Here is a 17652-nt window from a genome sequence, read left to right on the forward strand (position 1 = left end):
GGGCCTTACCTTGCCCAGTTGGCTAATGTCTTACCACGTCATAGGCTCTGCTGCGAGTTAGCTTGTTCATGTAATATCTCATTTTCCTTTAGAAATTGCCACTTCATCTTTGACGTGACTGGTCAGCTTCCAGTGATGCTGGCCTCCTGGCTGGTTGGTCAGTCAGCATCTCCCACATGATCATACGTCTCCTCCCTCTGGACATTTTCACTAGCTGTGGCCCACACATGCACACGCACACACACACACACACACACACACACCACTCAGAAACTCTTCTGGCTCACCATCACCTTCAGTTTCAAATATAAAACAACTCTGCCTGACATTCAAAGCCTTCCATAGCCTAGCCCTCCTCTTTCCCAGCCCTCTCCCACACATCCCTTGATCTAGGACACTGGTCTGGGGTCGCTGCCCTAACCTGAAGCTACCCCCAGACTCCAGGATGTACTTTCTCTCCTGCCTGCACTGACTCCCCGCTTCCTCCAAGCTCCAGCTGGAACCCAGGGCAGCTGGAAGGCACGGCAAATGGAGCACAGGGACCGAGCTCCAGTCCGGCCTCAGACATGGGCCACGGACCCTGGACTTGGTACTGGCCAGGCCTCAGCTTCCTCGCCTGTAGCTTGGGCCTCCCATTGCACATCTGCAGAGAAGACCTCAGGGAGCAGGGATGGAGGCAGTGGGAACTGAACCCCAAAGCTCAGCTTTCCACATGCAGTCCTGAGTTCTCACCCCAAACTCCTCCAAATTCCTTTAAAATAATGAACTCTAAACAAGTTATGGAGCAGTGGAAACCACAAAAAGATGGAGTGAAACAAATTTTCAGACCAAGATAACTTTTAATTTTGGCAGGAAAGGTCTGTTCCACCAGGGTAAGAGAGGAGCATAGTCCAGCTCAGGCTGTGCCAGTGCAGATCAAGCCCCAAGAAACCTGGAACAGGCTTCAGTGGTGGTTTCCAGACCTCTCAGCCCACAGAGCTGAGATCACTCAGAAGGTCAGCAGGAAAGGTCTGTCGCACCTGGGTAAGAATGGAGCGCAGTCCAGTGCAGGCTGCCCCAGCAGGACTTGGGAGCGACTGAATCAGCAGTGGCAGCAGCTGTCTCCAGACCTCTCAGCCAAGGAGATTACAGGGGTCTTTTTGCTGGCATTGAGGCAGGACTCTGCTGCTTTGCCATACTTGGATCGGGGCCCCAGTGCTGGGTGGCAGTCCCAGCACTAGCACAGAACTTGTGGCAGCAGTGGAGAAAGGACCCTCCTCACAGTGACAGGGCAGAAAAGAGTGCTTGTGGCCCCTCACAGACCAGAGCACAGGCCAGGAGAGGAGTAAACACCTCTCCTTAGATCTGACCACCTTGGAAGACCTGAAAAGTGAAAACAGCTGCATGAAACCTCTGAAACTTGGAACAGTGAGCCCTCTACCCTAGAAGCAGAGCCCTACTTTAACATAGACTCAAAAGGCAACAAACAAGCTGGAGAAATGAGCAAACAATGGAAAAAGAAAACCTGAGTATTGAAAGTTACTATGGTGACAAGGAAGATGAAAAAACACACTCAGAAGACAACAAAGTCAAAGCTCCTACATCCAAAGCCTCCAAGAAAAATATAAATTGGTCTCAGATCATGAAAGAACTCAAAAGGAATTTGAAAATCAAGTAAGAGGTAGAGGAAAAATGGGAAGAGAAATTAGAGTGATGCAAGAAAATCATGAAAAATGCATCAATAGCTTGGTAAAGGAGACACAAAAAAAAACGATGAAAATAATACCTTACAAAACAGACTAGGCCAAATGGTAAAAGAGGTCCAAAAAGTCAATTAGGAGAAGAATGCCTTAAGTAGAATTGGCCAAATGGAAAAGGAGGTCCAAATACTTATTGAAAAAAATAATTCCTTAAAAATTAGAATGGACTTTATGAGAAGTTAAGAAATGATAAAAACAGAACTAACAGAATGAAAAACTAGAAGATAATGTGAAATATCTCACTGGAAAAACAACTGACATGGAAAATAGATCCAGGGGAGATAATTTTAAAATTATTGGACTACCTGAAAGCCGTGATAAAAAAAAAAGATCTTAGACATCATCTTTCAAGTAATTATCAAGAAAAACTGCCCTGATATTCTACAACCAGTAGGTAAAATAAAATTTGGAAGAATCCACTAATCACCTCCTGCAAGAGATCCCAAAATGAAAACTTCCAGGAATATTATAGCCAAATTCCAGAGTTCCCAGATCAAGGGGAAACTATTACAAGCAGCCAGAAAGAAACAATTCAAGAATCATGGATAGTCAGGATAACACATGATTTAGCAGCTTCTACATTAAAGAATTGAAGGACTTGAAGTATAATATTCTGGAGGGCAAAGGAGTTAGAATTACAGCAAAGAATCACCTACCCAGCAAAATGGAATATAATCCTTCAAGAGAAAAATTGGGATAGTCAATAAGATAGTGGACTTTCAAGCATTCTTCATGAATTGACCAGACTTGAATAGAAAAATTTAATTTCAAATACAAGACTTAAGAGAAGAATAAAAAGGCACATAGGAAAGGGAAACCATGAGGGATTTAATAAGTTTAAACTGTTTCTATTTCTACACGGGAAGCTGATATATGTAACTCACAAGACTTTTCTTATTATTAGGGTATTTAGAAGGAGTATATGTAGACAGAGAGCACAAGAGTGAGCTGAGTCAGAAGGGATGATACCTAAAAAATAAAAGTAAGGGGTGAGAGGAATGTATCTGGAGAGGAAGGGAGAGGCACAATGGGGTAAATTATCTCACATCAATGTGGAGGGGAAGAGGGGGAAGGTGATGGTGTATGAATGAACCTTCATCGCATCACAACTGGTTCAAAGCGTTAATAACATACACATTCAATTGGGTATATAAAACGATCTTACCTACAGGAAAGTAGGAGGGAAAGGAGATAAAAGAAGGGGGGATGATAGAAAGGAGGGCAGACTGGGGGATGGTGTAGTCAGAAGCAAAACACTTTTCAAAAGCAAAAGAGTGAAAGGAGAGAGAGAGAATAGAATAAACAGTGGGAGGGAAATATAGTCAGTGATAGTAACTGTGAAAATAATTTGAAGCAAGTTTCTTTGATAAACATGAGCATGACAACAACATGCCTCGCATAGTGTAGATAAAAAGGACTTAGACTTATCATGACATAATACTGGGGGGGGGCCATAGAATCAATTAATCCCCTCCCACAGGCACTTAAAGTAAAAAAAAAAAAGTGTCAGGTGACAGCTCCTCAATTGAGTCTTCAGAGGCTTCATTAACTATGTCAGAACCAGGTCTAGACAAGTCTTTTCAATTAATCACAGGAAGTAGATTAAATGTCAAAGTCCTAGCAAGGCATTGGGTAAAATTAAGACACCACTACCTATCACTGGAGACCTATTTGGACTGTCTAAAGAAAATGGGTCAGGTTTTGTTGATTTTGCATAAAATACCAGACAAGTTTAGAACCAGGGTATCCTAGTGTCTGGAAGCTTGGAGGAAAGAGAAGTTCTAGTTACTACTGAGAGGGAATCATTTGGTAGAGGAGATAAAGAGTCCCTCTCATTTACTAGAGGATGACCTTGTTAATTTGGGATAATCTCCCATCACATTTATCAATATCCCAGGAACCAAAATGATTGGTACCAGTATGTGTATTGGGAGCAGATGCCAAATTAAACACAATGATTAAAGGTAGCTTCAGGACTCTCCAAGGAGCCCAGCAGAAATTGACCCCATACCTAAGCAGCAAAAGGACTTTGGAGACCTGGGAGCTACCTTCAGTGGAAGAATGATTATTAGACCTTTAGGTAGATGTTTTCTACCAAATATTCTTACTATGCTGCCCTAGTAAATCTGTCTGACTAAGCTGCTTTGCAAACCCTAATGTGCTCTACAAATGCCCCCTGACTCATTGCTAGCCACTGATAATGAACAGGAGCGCACTGATGGGGGCTCATAGACATTGCTGTCACTGATAATGAACAGGATCACACTGATGGGGGCTCAGACACACCTCTATCACTGATAATGCACAGGAGTGCACTGACGGGGGCTCATAGACACCTCTATCACTGATAATGCACAGGAGCGCACTGATGGGGGCTCATAGACATTTTGCTGTCACTGATAATGAACAGGATTGCAGTGATGGGGGCTCAGACACACCGCTAGCACTGATAATGCACAGGAGCGCACTGACGGGGGGCTCAGACACACCTCTATCACTGATAATGCACAGGAGCGCACTGACGGGGGGCTCAGACACACCTCTATCACTGATAATGCACAGGAGCGCACTGACGGGGGCTCAGACACACCGCTAGCACTGATAATGCACAGGATCACACTGATGGGGGCTCAGACACACCTCTATCACTGATAATGCACAGGAGCGCACTGACGGGGGGCTCAGACACACCTCTATCACTGATCATGCACAGGAGCGCACTGACGGGGGGCTCAGACACACCTCTATCACTGATCATGCACAGGAGCGCACTGACCGGGCTCACAGATTAGAAAGACACCCTCTCCTCTCCTCACCACCCCATCAATCTTCAGCAGAGATCCAAGGAGGCGGGGTGGGATACTAGAGAGCAAGACTAGACACAGAGCATAGATTGTCGGTCAATCACCAACCCTGTGCGGGTGATTGACAATCCCGCTGGCTGAGAGTAGGGTTGGCCGGAGCCCGTAGGAGAGCTGCAAGGCCTGGCTTGGACCCGCCTTCCGTTCTGGGCATGCACAGGAGGCCTCCCAGAGTGCTACACCTTTGTAGTTCTGTCCCTTCAGTCGGGTCAGGCTCTTCTGACCCCATTTGGGGCTTTCTTGGCAAAGATACTGAAGTGTTTTACCATTTCCTTCTCCAGGTCATTTTACAAATAAGGAAACAGAGGCAAACAGGGTGAAGTGACTTGCCCAGGGTCACAGAGCTAGCAAGTGCCAGAGGCTGGATTCGAACTCAGGAAGAAATCTTGCCCCCGGGCCTGGCGCTCCGTGCCCAGCAGCGCCGCCAAGCTGGCCCAGTACACTACATTTCCCAGCAGGCTTTGAGCAGACAGCCAGGGGTTACCATGGAAACACTGCAGCAGCCCTTGGAGTGGCCAGATTTGGTACGTCACTTCCTCTGCTAAAGGAGCCCCGGCCGCTCCGAACGCCTCGGCGGCCCCTGGGCTCCGCCTCCTTTTCGCCGCCGTCGCCTTGGGCCTGGACGGGGCCGTTCCGGCCCCGGGGGGGGGGGGCCCGGGGAACCGGGGGGGGGGGGGGGGGGGGACAGGGCAACGCCCCCGAGGTCGCCGTCTGGGGCCCAGCCCTGCGGGAGAGCTGCGCCTGCGCAGGACGCTTCCTTGTCGAGTCCCGCCCAGGCCCGTGCGGGCACGCCCATTTGTCAGTTTGAGTGGCTGTGCCAGCCAATCAGCGGCGGGGCAGCCGGCTGGCTGGAGGATGGCACTGGGCATGCGTGGGGTGACCCGGCGTCCACCACCCAGGAGCTATAAACCCACCAATCGGTACCTGGGCTGGGGGGCGGGGCGGGGGTGATGAAAGGTGAGGCTTCACCCCTAGAGAGGGGCAGGAGGCGCGTTCTGTAGGAAGTGGCCTGGAGTAGGTGACCAGGGCACGGAGGCCTGGCAGGCTCCAGGGAGGGCAACGGGCAGGCGTGCCCCCGGACGCGGCCGCCCCCTCCCTGCTCCCCGGTTCCCCAGTCTGTGTCTGGGCAGCGGCTCTGCTGCCGTGCCCCGGCTCTGGGGGCCGCTGGTCTCCCCGATTCCCTCTGCCCGCGCAGCCCTTCCATGCCCAGCCCTGGGGCCGGGAGCAGGGCAGGGCCCCCGCAGGCTGTGCCCACATCGGAGGCCCCACGGGAGGGGGGCTGCCCGTGACGATGCCTCTCACCTCCTCCGTGGCCTTTCACGCGCGGCCTGATTTCTCGGGATCGGGTCGTTTCCATTTGGCACCGAAGGAGAGCCGCGGGGCGCTGCCCTTCGCCAGTTCCCGCCGTGTCCGTGGGGCCCCTCTCCCGCTGCGGCTTCTGTGTCCGTAAGCTTCCCTCCCCGCCCTCGGCTCCTTTGGGTCCCCGGCGTCCCTGACGCGCTGCTCGCGGCTCCCGGTCTTCTGGTCGCTGACTGGGGAGCTCCCTTTGCATCCACACTCACCTCTCCAATGATTCCGCTTTCCCCTCTCGTTGCAATGATTTCCCATTACGTGTTCAGAATTTCATCCCTGAGCACCTGCCATTCCTTCTGGGCTAACTTTTCTGAGGCATTTTACTCCCAGGGAAGCCTCTCTCTCCTCCTAGACTCTGAAACTTGCTTGCATAATGTTTATGGGGTGTGTGTCAGATTATACCCAGATTTCCTCTCCCCTTTTCTAACAAAAATTCTGGGCTCTAGCAGTCACTTCCTTCCCAGTCCTTATTTCCATCCCAACCCCCAGGCCTTCCCTGTTAGTGAGAGTCAGACTCAGAAGAGAATCCTTCGCCTTTTGATACACTATTAAATGCCATGCTTTTGGCAGTGAGAGAGATGGATTCTGTCTATTTACAGAGAAAGAGAGAGGAAGGAAGGGAGGAAGAAAGAGAGGGAGGGGGGAGAGCGAGAGGGAAGGAGGTAGGAGGGAGAGAGAGATGCTCAGTAGAGATAGTTTCATTTTTTATTCCCCTTCAGCTAGCCCAGTGCCTTGTGCATAAAAGATGTTTAATGAATCTTAACTGGATTCTGGGAAAGCCTCATAATTTCTTTTTTGGTTATTAACGCAGCAAGGAGTTGTGTAGGAAAGTTGCTTCATGGGCCTGAGGCCTCCAGGGGAGGGTCACTCTTCCCCTCATGATACCTTTTCTTCCCCAGTTCTGCCTTCACCAGGAAGAGAGGTAGCTTTGTCTCCTTTGCAGAGGAGATAATGGCCCCTGGGCTTCTGACAGCCAGGACCCAAAAGGTGAGTAGATGTTTGCTTTTTCCTCAAATACATTGTCTCAGCATTTCTTCTTATTGTTCTCTTTTACATGATTTTAAATCTGTCTTTATCCTATATATGATATATGTATACCTTTTGACCCTTTCATTGCTTAGCTTTCATTTAGGGTGGTATGTTTCCTTAATTTTCCTTTGTTGAATTATAGTCTGTATAACATATGTTTAAGATTTCTGTCTTTCTGCATGGGTTATAAATTTGTGTCCTAACATATAGAGGTTATTTGTGTAATTTGCCTGGGAGTCTGAGAGGCACTTAGAATTGTTGAGATATCTGTGTAGAAATCATCATAGGTCTCTCAAATCCTGTTTTGTCAACATACACTTTATTCATCTACAATGATGAATTCTTTTTTATCTTTTGTTGTATATGATGCCTATGATTACAAAGTAATTTTCCTGCACCTCTCTTAATGATATCTGTTTTCTAGAATTAATGATTGCACTTTTTCTTTTTTTCCGATTCAGCTGACACAAAATTTATTTTATTCTAGCCTTTACATTCAATCTACATACTTTCCTTCTCATAGACGTTTTCATGTAAGAAGAAAATTTAGATTTTTGGTTTTTTAATGCATTGCACAAACAACTTCCTTTTTATTGGTGAACTCAGCCCATTAATAGTCAAGATTACAATTTTCAAAATAGGTTTTAAATCCATTAGTTCATGGTATGTTAATATTTTCTTTTTATCATGGCAAGGTACCAGTCTACCAACTTGTTTTTTTGTTATTTTTCTTAAAATCCTAAGACAGATTCAGGATTCAACTTTTATTGAGTCCACTGGATAGAGTTCTGGACTTGGATTCATGAAGACCTAAGTTCAGACCCTTACGAGTTGTGTGGCCCCAGAAAATCACCATCTTCTCTCTGAGCCTCAGTTTTCTCATTAATAAAGTGGGGGTAATAAAAGCAGCTACCTTACAGAGTTGTTGGAAAGATCAAATGAAAATTACATGTAATGAGCTTTGTACACCTAAAGCACAATGTAAATAGTAGTTACTTTTTAGAAAATCTTATTTTTATTGGCATTCTTTGTTTTTACATCATCTTTATTTTTGAATATATCCTTCTGCTATCCCATACTTAGTGAGCTATCCCCTTATAAAGAGGAAAGAGATAGTTCAGCAAAACCAGTCATGTCTGACGGTTCAAGCCATTTCCCCCACTCCTGGAGGAATGGAGGAGGGAGTGGGGAAGGGCTGGGGTCATTTCCTCTTCAGCTCTGTTTCAGAACCAAGCCTAACAGATGGGTCAGTCAGTGAACACAGGGCCAAGAATCCACACCAAAATTTCTCAAAATGAATAGCCATGTGAAAGAGTGCTCCAAATCATACTTTTATTATTAGGTTTCCTTTCACAAGCCTTTCAGTTTTTTTGTGATTAAACATTTCTATAATCTTTCTTTTTTAAGCAATTGGGGTTAAATAACTTGCTCAAGGTTACACAGCCAGTTATTGAGCCCAGATTTGATCCCCCAGGTCATCCCGACACTGGGGCTGGTGCTCTTACTCGCTGTGCTGCCTGGCCACTCCCATTTCTATAATCTTCTGTGATCCTTTCTATCCCTTCTTAGGTCTTCTCTTTATAGCTATGAAAGATCTCTCTCTCCCTGCGCCTCCACTTGTTTATAGTATGACCTTTGATGAGATAACAGCCCAGTGGATAGAAAGTGGACCAGGGCGACCAGGTTTCAGGCCTGCTAGTGACCTAGACTGGCTCTGGGACCCTGAGCTGTTTCTCAACTTTGTGTACCTGTTGTGCACCACAAATGTTGTGCTCCTCCCCAGGGAAACTGCCAGGAGAGGGGAGGATATCAGCAGGGGAGAATTAAAAAAAGGGTGAAATCACTGATGACCTCAGGAGGAATTTAAGACTTTTAAGACCTTGAGCCTGAGCAGATGCTTTTGAGAAGGCAGTAAGAGATTGTGGCCTCTAGATGGACTGAAGCGGTCCAGGCATTCGTGAGTAAGTATTTCAAGATGGAAGAAAATGAATTAGTGCCTCATGAGAGAGGACCCTGTGGCTTCCCAGGAAATCTTGGGACTGCAGTGGCATGTTTCTAAATGGTTTAAAAGAGAGGGTGAAAAAAAGAATTATAAAAGCAGAATTGATGGCTTCCACAGTAGAAATGATTGACAGAATAGAAAAACTTGAATCAGCTAAAGAAAGGCCATCAGGAGGCACAGTGAATAGCATTTTTCTGGGCCTGAAGTTAGCAAGACCCAAGTCAAAATCCAGCCTCAGACTTTAGTAAACATCTCCTCATCTGCTTGCTTCGGTTTCCTCATCAGTAAAGTGGGGATCGTCATAACACATACCTTCCTGAGTCATTCTGAGGGTCAGTGCCTGGCACGTAGCAGGTGCTGCATAAATGCTAACTAATTAACATCGTGAGAAACAAAAGAAAGAATAACTGATTGGGAATGGGAGTATTCAGAAGCAAAAGGCCGTCTGAATGACAGTAACATTAAAAGTAAGTCGCACAAGCAAAAGACAGTGATGTAGAAGGCGAGCTGTGCAGAGACAACTTAAGGGTTTTAAGTCTCCTAGAAGAACAAGACAAACGAAACTCTGAATGTCAGTGTGAGAAGAAGTGCTGCCAGGAAGCCAGCCAGCACGGCCGCCTGCTTTCGCTGCCTCTGTGCGGCTTTCCGGTAGTTAGCCTTCAGAACATGGCGCTCAGACTTTGTTCCTTCTCACGCCCCTGAGAGGCCAGCCGTGTTCCATTCTGTGGCCAGCTCTCCCATTAGGGCTGACACCTTGTCTCGTGACAGGCTGGGTCATTGTATTAGTCTTGCTGCTCCTTTGTGTCTTTCTTCCCATCCACTGAGCTGCCACCCTCTTCAGAGAGGCCATTGTGTCAATGAGATTTGTGTGGTTTCTAATAATATTTTTTATCATGAACAACAAAAACAAACCTTTTCTATGCAGAGAACAAGAGGGAATTACTGTTTCTATCTCCATCACCTTGCACAATGTGCGTGTGCATGCTCATATTTCTGTCATTTCCCCCAAACTGATGCTAGTGGGTCCCACTGGATTCTTGCTGTTGTTCATTCTTCTTCTCAATGACATCACAAGGGGGATGTCTTGACTTGCACATGAATTGGATTTAAGTGAAGTGGAGCTGTGCACAGTCATCAGCCTCACTCCTCCAGAATCATTGGAGTCCAATGGCAGGACAGAAGTCAGGGTGACTGGCAATGGCTCAGCATGGCTGAAAGTATAGTCAAGTAAAACAAGTGGGTGGTGTAGTGCACAGAGCACTGGACCCAGAGGCTTCCTGAGTCCACATCTGGCCTCAGACACTTTGTGGCTGTGTGACCCTGGGCAAGTCACTTACCCTTGTTTGCCTCATCTGTAAAATGAGCTGGAGAAAGAAATGGCAAGCCACTCCAGTATCTTTGCCAGGAAAATCCCAGATGGGGTTGTGAAAAGTCAGACAGGACTGGAAATAACTAAGCAACATGTGTATCGCCAAACTGCCAAAAGTCAGGAGCCATAATTTGTCATCATTTTTCCAGCATAGCCCTCAATTGAGATCTCTCATTGTCTTTTCTACTTTCTCCATACTAATTCAGTCTTCCTGAAGTCTACCTCAAAGTAACTTGATGTATGTTAGTACCTGCCTCCTGGGTTTGCTTTGAGTTAAGTACTCCATAAGCCCCAAATTATGACTAAAATCGGCGTTATTCTTGCTGTTCTGTCTGATAATTCAGTATCTCATACTGACTGTGTTGCAGAGGACGTACTAGGAAGACTCTTTCACATCACACTTCGTTCTCTCCTTTTCTCTGGAGAAATTTCTCCCTGAGGCTGTGCTCTCTTAATTGACCATGGCTTCCCCTGAACTGCTATTTGAGGAGGGGCCTTCACTGCACTCCTTGCAGCCCCCTAGCCTTCTCCTCTTTAATATCTGCCTTTTCCCCAAGTGGGGACTCTTTTATTTCCAGATCACCCCCACTTTCTGTGTTGTCTTTCTCAGTTAGAATATAAGCTTCTTGAAGGCAGGGACTACCTTCCTTTTATTTGTTCCCCCTGGTGCTTAGCACCGTCTGTTTAATAAATACTTTATTTACAAAAGCCTGAAGAGGCAGAACCAATCTGTATAGTTCCTGTGAACATGCACCTCTCTTCCAGGTCTGTATGAGGTAAACACATATTTATTTGTTTTAGGGGTCAGTGACCTTCAAGGACGTGGCTGTGGACTTTACCCCCGAGGAGTGGGAGCAGCTGGACCTTTCCCAGAAGGAGCTGTACAGGGAGGTGATGCTGGAGAACTATAGCCACCTGGTCTGCCTGGGTGAGGCCCCCAGGCTACGCATGGGAGGGGGAGTTGTGGGGGGATGGTGGAGTGATGAGCACTTGTTAGCTGATGCACACAGAGGATCCTTGTCCTTTTACAAGGATACACACACTGTTATTTCATGGGTAGAAGACTTTGCTTTATACACCTGGAAATTGGTATCTTGGCTGTGGTCTGTAAGGTTTAAGTTCCTGCATTCCCTGTTCCTTGTAATGTAATCCTCCCCTCAAGTCCAAGTGCAGGTGTCTGACATATGTGAATGGTTCCTCTCCTCTTAGCAAGGAGAAGGTCAAATAAATGAATTCTTTCCCTTCACAGAGTCTCTTTGGTGCCCATTGTCCCCAGGCTGCTTAGCAGCACGATAACAGATGGAGCCTGCGGCCCTTCCTCAGACCATTTACCCTCAGAGGGGCAGGCTTTAGGACTGGATCTTCAGCTGATTCTCTCTCCTCTGTCCTTTCCCTTTTCCCATGAGCAGGACTTACAGTTTCCAAACCAGAAGTGATCTGCCAGTTGGAGCGGGGGGGAAAGCCTTGTGTTCTCAAAGGAGAAGGCCCAAGATTGATCTGTGCAGGTAAGTGGGCTAGGCAGATGGGTCACTGTAAACAGTAGTCTTCTGGTCATTGTGAAATGTTCTCCAAGGAGCTCCTTCACGGATTCTCAGCAGAAGCGGCACGAAGGCGGGCTCTCAGACAGACATCTTTGTCTTCCTGCCCCCCTCACTGCATTCTGCATTTCCACAAAGCGTCTACTGATGTTGAGTCGTTTCAGGCATGTCTGACAGTGACCCCGTGTGGGGTTTTCTTGGCAAAGATATTGGAGGTTTGCCACTTCCTTCACTATCTCATTTTACAGATGAGGAACTGAGTCAAATAGGGTTAAGTGACTTGCCCAGGGTCACACGGCTAGGAAGTGTCTGAGGCCAGATTGAAACTTGTGAAGGAGCAATCTTCCTGCCTTCAGTCCCAGTACTCTGTGCACTGAGTTCAGATCTCGCCTCATACACCTGCTATCTCTAACCCCAGGCAAGTCCTCAACTGTAACATGGGGATAAATAATGGCCCCTCCCTCGCAGCACTGTTGTGAGGGTCCAGTGAGATAGAAGTCCCAGGTCAGGGTTTCACGTCGTCATTGCATTGTCGTCATCCTCGTGGTTTTTACACGTATGGGTCCTTTCCTTCTTTTTCAGTGGTGCTGAGTGTGAGGGCACGCACAGTTTAGGGACTTTGGCGGTGCAGCTCCATTGCTTGTCAGAAGAGCTGGGCTGCCTCACAGCTCCATTAATAGTGCCTTCTTTTCCCGTAGATTGTCCAACATTTGTCAATTCCCTTTTTTAATCATTTTTGCCAGTCTGATGGGTATGTGATCGATCTTCAGAATTACTTAAATTTTCATGTGGCTGTTGATAGTTTGACTTTCTTCCTTTGAAAATTGCCTCTTTATTTGCTTTTACCATTTTTCAAGTAGAGAATGGCTCTTACTCTCAGAAATTTCAATCTTTTCCCTGTATATCTTCAAAATAAGACTTGCTACCTAGTTTTCCCCCCAGCAAATTGTTTCCCTTCTAGTTTCAACTGCATTTGTTTTGTTTGTTACAAAACCTTTTTAATTTTATAGAATCTAAATTGTCCCTCTTGCCTTCTGCAATCCCTTGTTCCATCAGAATTCCCCCAGTCCATAGATCTGAAAGACAATTTCTTTCCTCCTCCAATTTGCATGTGTTGTGATCTTTTAAATTTAAGTAATATATCCATTTCAAGTTTATCTTGGTATAAGGCATTGAATGTTGGTCTAAAACAAATTCCCTCCAGTACTTTTTTGTCCCATAGTCCTAATCCCAGTAATGAGTGTCTTTGAATTCAGTGAACATTAGACTAGACTACAAGATGGATTCGCTTCTGTACGTTGTACATGTAATCTGTTCCATTGATGGGTCTCTCTTAGCTAGCCCCACATCAGTGTGATGATTACTCATTTGTAGTATAGTTTGAGATCAGGTACCACTAGATCAATTCCCTTCCCACTCTTTGTAAATCTCTTTTTTCTTTTTGGAGGGGGGAGGACATGGCAGTTGGGGTTAAGTGACTTGCCCAAGGTCACACAGTAAGTGTTAAGTGTCTGAGGCCGGATTTGAACTCAGGTCCTCCTGACTCTGGGGCCGGTGCTCTATTCACTGCGCCACCTAGTTGCCCCCACTTTTTTTTTCATTATTTCCCTTAGCATTCTGATCTTTTGTGCCTACAGAGGAATTATGTTAATTTTCATCCACATCCGTAAAGTAGTCTTCCAGTGGTTTTATTGGCATAGCACTGAATAGGTAAATTAATTTGGGTGATATAATCATTGGTATGACATTGCTTTGTTCTACATATGAGCAACTAATGTTTTTTCCAATGACTCAGTTCTTTATTTCCACAAATAATGCTTCTTTCTAAACCCTAACTAGTGTTTGTATTTGTATACACATTTGTATGTGTATGTCTTAATAGGAAGATGCTGGGTTTTGTTGGTAACATACAGGAATGCTGCTTATTTATGTGGATTTTTTTGTTATATTCTTCAAATTTGCTAAAGTTTTGATTTCAGTTAATTTTTCAGTTGACTCTGGGGTTCTATAAGTAGATCATCAAAGCAGATGCAAGAGCAATAATTTTGGTTTTTTTTTTTTGCCTGTGTTTATTTCCTTAACTTCTTTTTCTTTTTTTCTTTTCTGCTATAGCTAGCATTTCTAGCGCTGCATCAAATAACAGTGGTAACAATGGACATCCTTGGTTTATCTCTGAACTTATTGGAAATGCCTCTAGTATATCCCTATTGTACATTATGCTACCTTGTGTTTTAAGTAGATACTGCTCATCATATCAAGGAAAGGTCCATTGATTCAAATTATTTTTTAGTATTTTAAGAGAAATGAGTGTTACATTTTATCAACAGCTATTTCTGCAGTCTATTAACATAATCATGAATTTTTGGTGGTTCTTGTTATTAATATAGTCTGTTATATTTATCATTCTTCCATTTTGAATCAGTCTTACATTTCTGTTATAAATCCAAACTAGTCATTGTATACAATCTTTTTATATGTTGCTGTATGTTCTTTGTTAATATTCTACTTAAGATGAGGGATATTAACCTGTAGCTTTCTTTCTCTATATCGATTTTGCTGGTATTTATATCAAGACCACATTTGTGTCAAAGAAGAAATTTGGTAGGATCCTATCTTTCCCTGTTTTTATAAACAGTTTATACAATACTGGCATTAATTATTTAAATGTTTGGTAAAATTCACTTTTTTTAATTTTAGGAGTTTTTTGTGGCTTGTTCAATTTTTTTTTCTGAGTTTTGGTTATTTAAATTCTCTTTTTTTAATTTTTAAATTTTTTTTCAAATGCTTTATTAACTTCTGATTTACATCATTAATTTCTGCCAGATTTTGAGTTACAAATTTTCTCCCCGTTTTTCCCCTACCCACCACCCCAAATAGCAGTCCCACAGAATATCCCCTCCTCCAATCTGCTCTCTCCCATATCTTCTCCCATACCCCCTTAGACTTTTACAATAGGGCATGGTGGATCTCTATGCCCCAGTGCCTGTATATCTTCTTTCCCAATAACATGTAAGATGATATTAATAATAGTGTATGTGTGTGTGTGTGTATATAATTTTAAACATTTGATTTTAAATCTTTGAATTCCAGATTCATTCCCTTCCTTCCTTGTCACCCACCCTTACTGGGAAGATAAGCAGTTCAGTATAGGTTGTACATGAGTAGCTAATGCAAAACATTAACATAGTAGATATATTGTAAAAGACTGACTATATTTCCCTCCCTCCTATCCCATCACTCACTTGTTCTATTCTCTACTTTGATCCCCTCCCTTTTCAAAAGTGGGTGCTTCCAACTTCTCTCCCCCCAGCCTGCCCTCCCTACCATCATCCCCCCTCACATCCCCTTCCCCTCTATTCTCCTGGAGGGTGAGATCCCCTATTTAGTGTGTATTTCATTCCCTCCCCAAGCCAAATTCAGTGAGAATAAGGTTGACCCATTCCCTTTTGCCTTCCTATTCTTCCCCTCCATTGTAACCCTTTTCCCTTGCCCGTTCTTTATGAGATAGTTTACCCCATTCTGTCTCTTTCCATCTCCTTTCATTATATTCCTCTCTCACCTCTTAATTTCCCCTCTTAAATATCATCCCTTACTATTAAATTGGTCCTGTGCCCTCTATCTATGTATACCTGTAAACATATATACACACATTCACCTATGTATTCATATGCCCGTATACCCTCCAATAGAGACATATATATTTCTATTCCCTTCAACTGTTTTCATACTGAGAAAAGTTTCATCAGTTACAATTATCGTTTTTCCATGTGGAAATGTTAATAGTTCAACTTTCATCAGTGGCTTATGATTTCTTTTCCCTGTTTACCTTCTCAAGCTTCTCTTTCTTCTTGTATCTGGATGTCAGATTTTCCATTCAACTCTAGTTTTTTCATCAAGAATGCTTGAAAGTCATATTTTCTCCTGAAACATGATACTCAGTTTTGCTGGGTAGGTGATTCTTGGTTTTAATCCCAGCTCCCTTGACCTCTGGAATATCACATTCCAAGCCCTTCAATCCCTCAGTGTAGAAGCTGCCAGATCCTGGGTTATCCTGATTGTGTTTCCACAATATTCAAATTGTTTCTTCCTGGCTGCTTATAATATTCTCTCCTTAATCTGGGAATTCTGGAACCTGACTATAATATTCCAGGAGTTTTCTTTTTGGGATCTTTTTCAGGAGGTGATCGGTGGATTCTTTCAACCTCTGTTGTGCCCTCTGGCTCTGAAACATCAAGGCAATTTTCTTTCAGAACTTCCTGGAGGATGATTTCTAGGTTCTTTCCCTGATCATGGCTTTCAGGTAGTCCAATAATTTTTAAATTATCTCTCCTGGATCTATTTCCCAGGTCAGTGGTTTTTCCCATGAGATATTTCACATTGCCTTCTATTCTTTCATTTGTTTGGATCTGTTTTAACACCATCTTGATTTCTCATAAAGTCATTAGCTTCCATTTGCTCCAGTCTAACTCTGAAGCAATGATTCTCCTCATTGAGCTTTTGAGATTCTTTTTCCATCTGGCAAATTCAGCTTTTCAAGGCATTCTTCTCCTCATTGCCTTTTTGAGCCTTCTTTGCCATTTGAGTTAGTCTGTTTTTTAAGGTATTATTTTCCTCAGTCAGGCTGTTGACTCTCATTTCATAATTTTCTTGCATTGTTCTCATTTCTCTTCCCAATTTTTCCTTCACTTCTCTTATCTGCTTCTTAAGGTCCCCTATGGCCTGTAACCAGCTCGTATTTTTCCTGGAAGCTTTTGGTGCAGGAGTTCTGACTTCACTGTCTTCCTCCTGTTCCATGCTTTGATCCTTTTTGTCCCCAAAATAGGAGTCTACTGTTGGAATCTTCTGTTTGCTTTGTTTCCTTTGCCTGGTCATGTCGCCCCTCAGTCACTTGACCCCTGGGCTTTGTCACCGTAGGACTCTGCCACCAGACAGGGGAGCTTTCATCCCAAATGCTGGGGTTTTCTCAGCTGCCGGAGTTATTAGTTGGGTGCCCTCTCTGAGGCCTCCACATGCTCTGTCAAACTGGACACGAACCCCAGCACCTCTACCCTAGACTGTAATTCAGATCCAAGCAGGTTAAAGTAAGAGCGATTACCCCTCAGATTGGTGCTTGGTCCCCCTACAGTCTGCAGGCTAGGAGCTGAAGCTGCCACCTGGCACTGGCTGTGCCATCCTCTCAGCAGCTTCTCACCCTGGGGGCAGAAGCCAAGGAACTCCAGACCACTGGTCCCAAAGTCCATACTACACTGACCTCTCACTTTGTCCTTAACATCTTTGTGTTGATAAATCTGGAAATGGCCACAGCTGCTGCTGATCTGGAGTCCCTCCAGCCAGCAGCTGGTCAGACCCGCCCTGGGGCTAAAGCCTTGCTGTGGGGCTGGGCTCGGCTCCCAGAGCGCTGTGCTGGCTGATTCCTGCTGGCCTGCCAGACTGTCCTCAGTGGGACAGCTTCTCTGTGTCATTTTGTGTGTGTTGCAGCTCCAAGTTTGTTCAGAGTCCTCTTTTTACATGGATTGGGGAAGATGGAAGCTGGAGCCAGGCGGAGGTCCTGTTTCTACTCTGCCATCTTGACTCCGCCCCTCTCTTTTTTTTTTGACCTGTTAATTTGGGCATTTAATTTGTAAATATTCATCCACTTAATTTGTCATTTTATTAGTATATAACTGGACATACTAGTTTATATTCAACTCTGATTTTTATACTAGAATTCCTTGGAAGTCTTCTGTTTCATTAAAGGTATATTTCCCTCTGTAGTATTATA

General features: G+C 44.7%; 1 long non-coding RNA gene and 1 pseudogene across 1 annotated transcript; one reads left to right on the forward strand and one right to left on the reverse strand.

Moving 5' to 3' along the window:
- Positions 1–819: 819 nt before the first annotated feature.
- LOC138167713 (uncharacterized) lies at positions 820–5239 on the reverse strand. The gene is made up of 2 exons (XR_011169949.1): positions 4516–5239; positions 820–1362 (listed from the first exon to the last, which is right to left on the reverse strand). It is a non-coding gene; the product is annotated as an uncharacterized lncRNA (long non-coding RNA).
- Positions 5240–5585: 346 nt separating this feature from the next.
- LOC138167708 (zinc finger protein 850-like) overlaps positions 5586–17652 on the forward strand; it is a 55036-nt pseudogene continuing 42969 nt past the window's right edge.

This window comes from Petaurus breviceps, unplaced genomic scaffold (genome assembly GCF_028583685.1).
Source record: "Petaurus breviceps papuanus isolate PSGF00001 unplaced genomic scaffold, PetGlider_PUasm1.0 287, whole genome shotgun sequence".
Taxonomy (NCBI): Eukaryota; Metazoa; Chordata; class Mammalia; order Diprotodontia; family Petauridae; genus Petaurus; species Petaurus breviceps.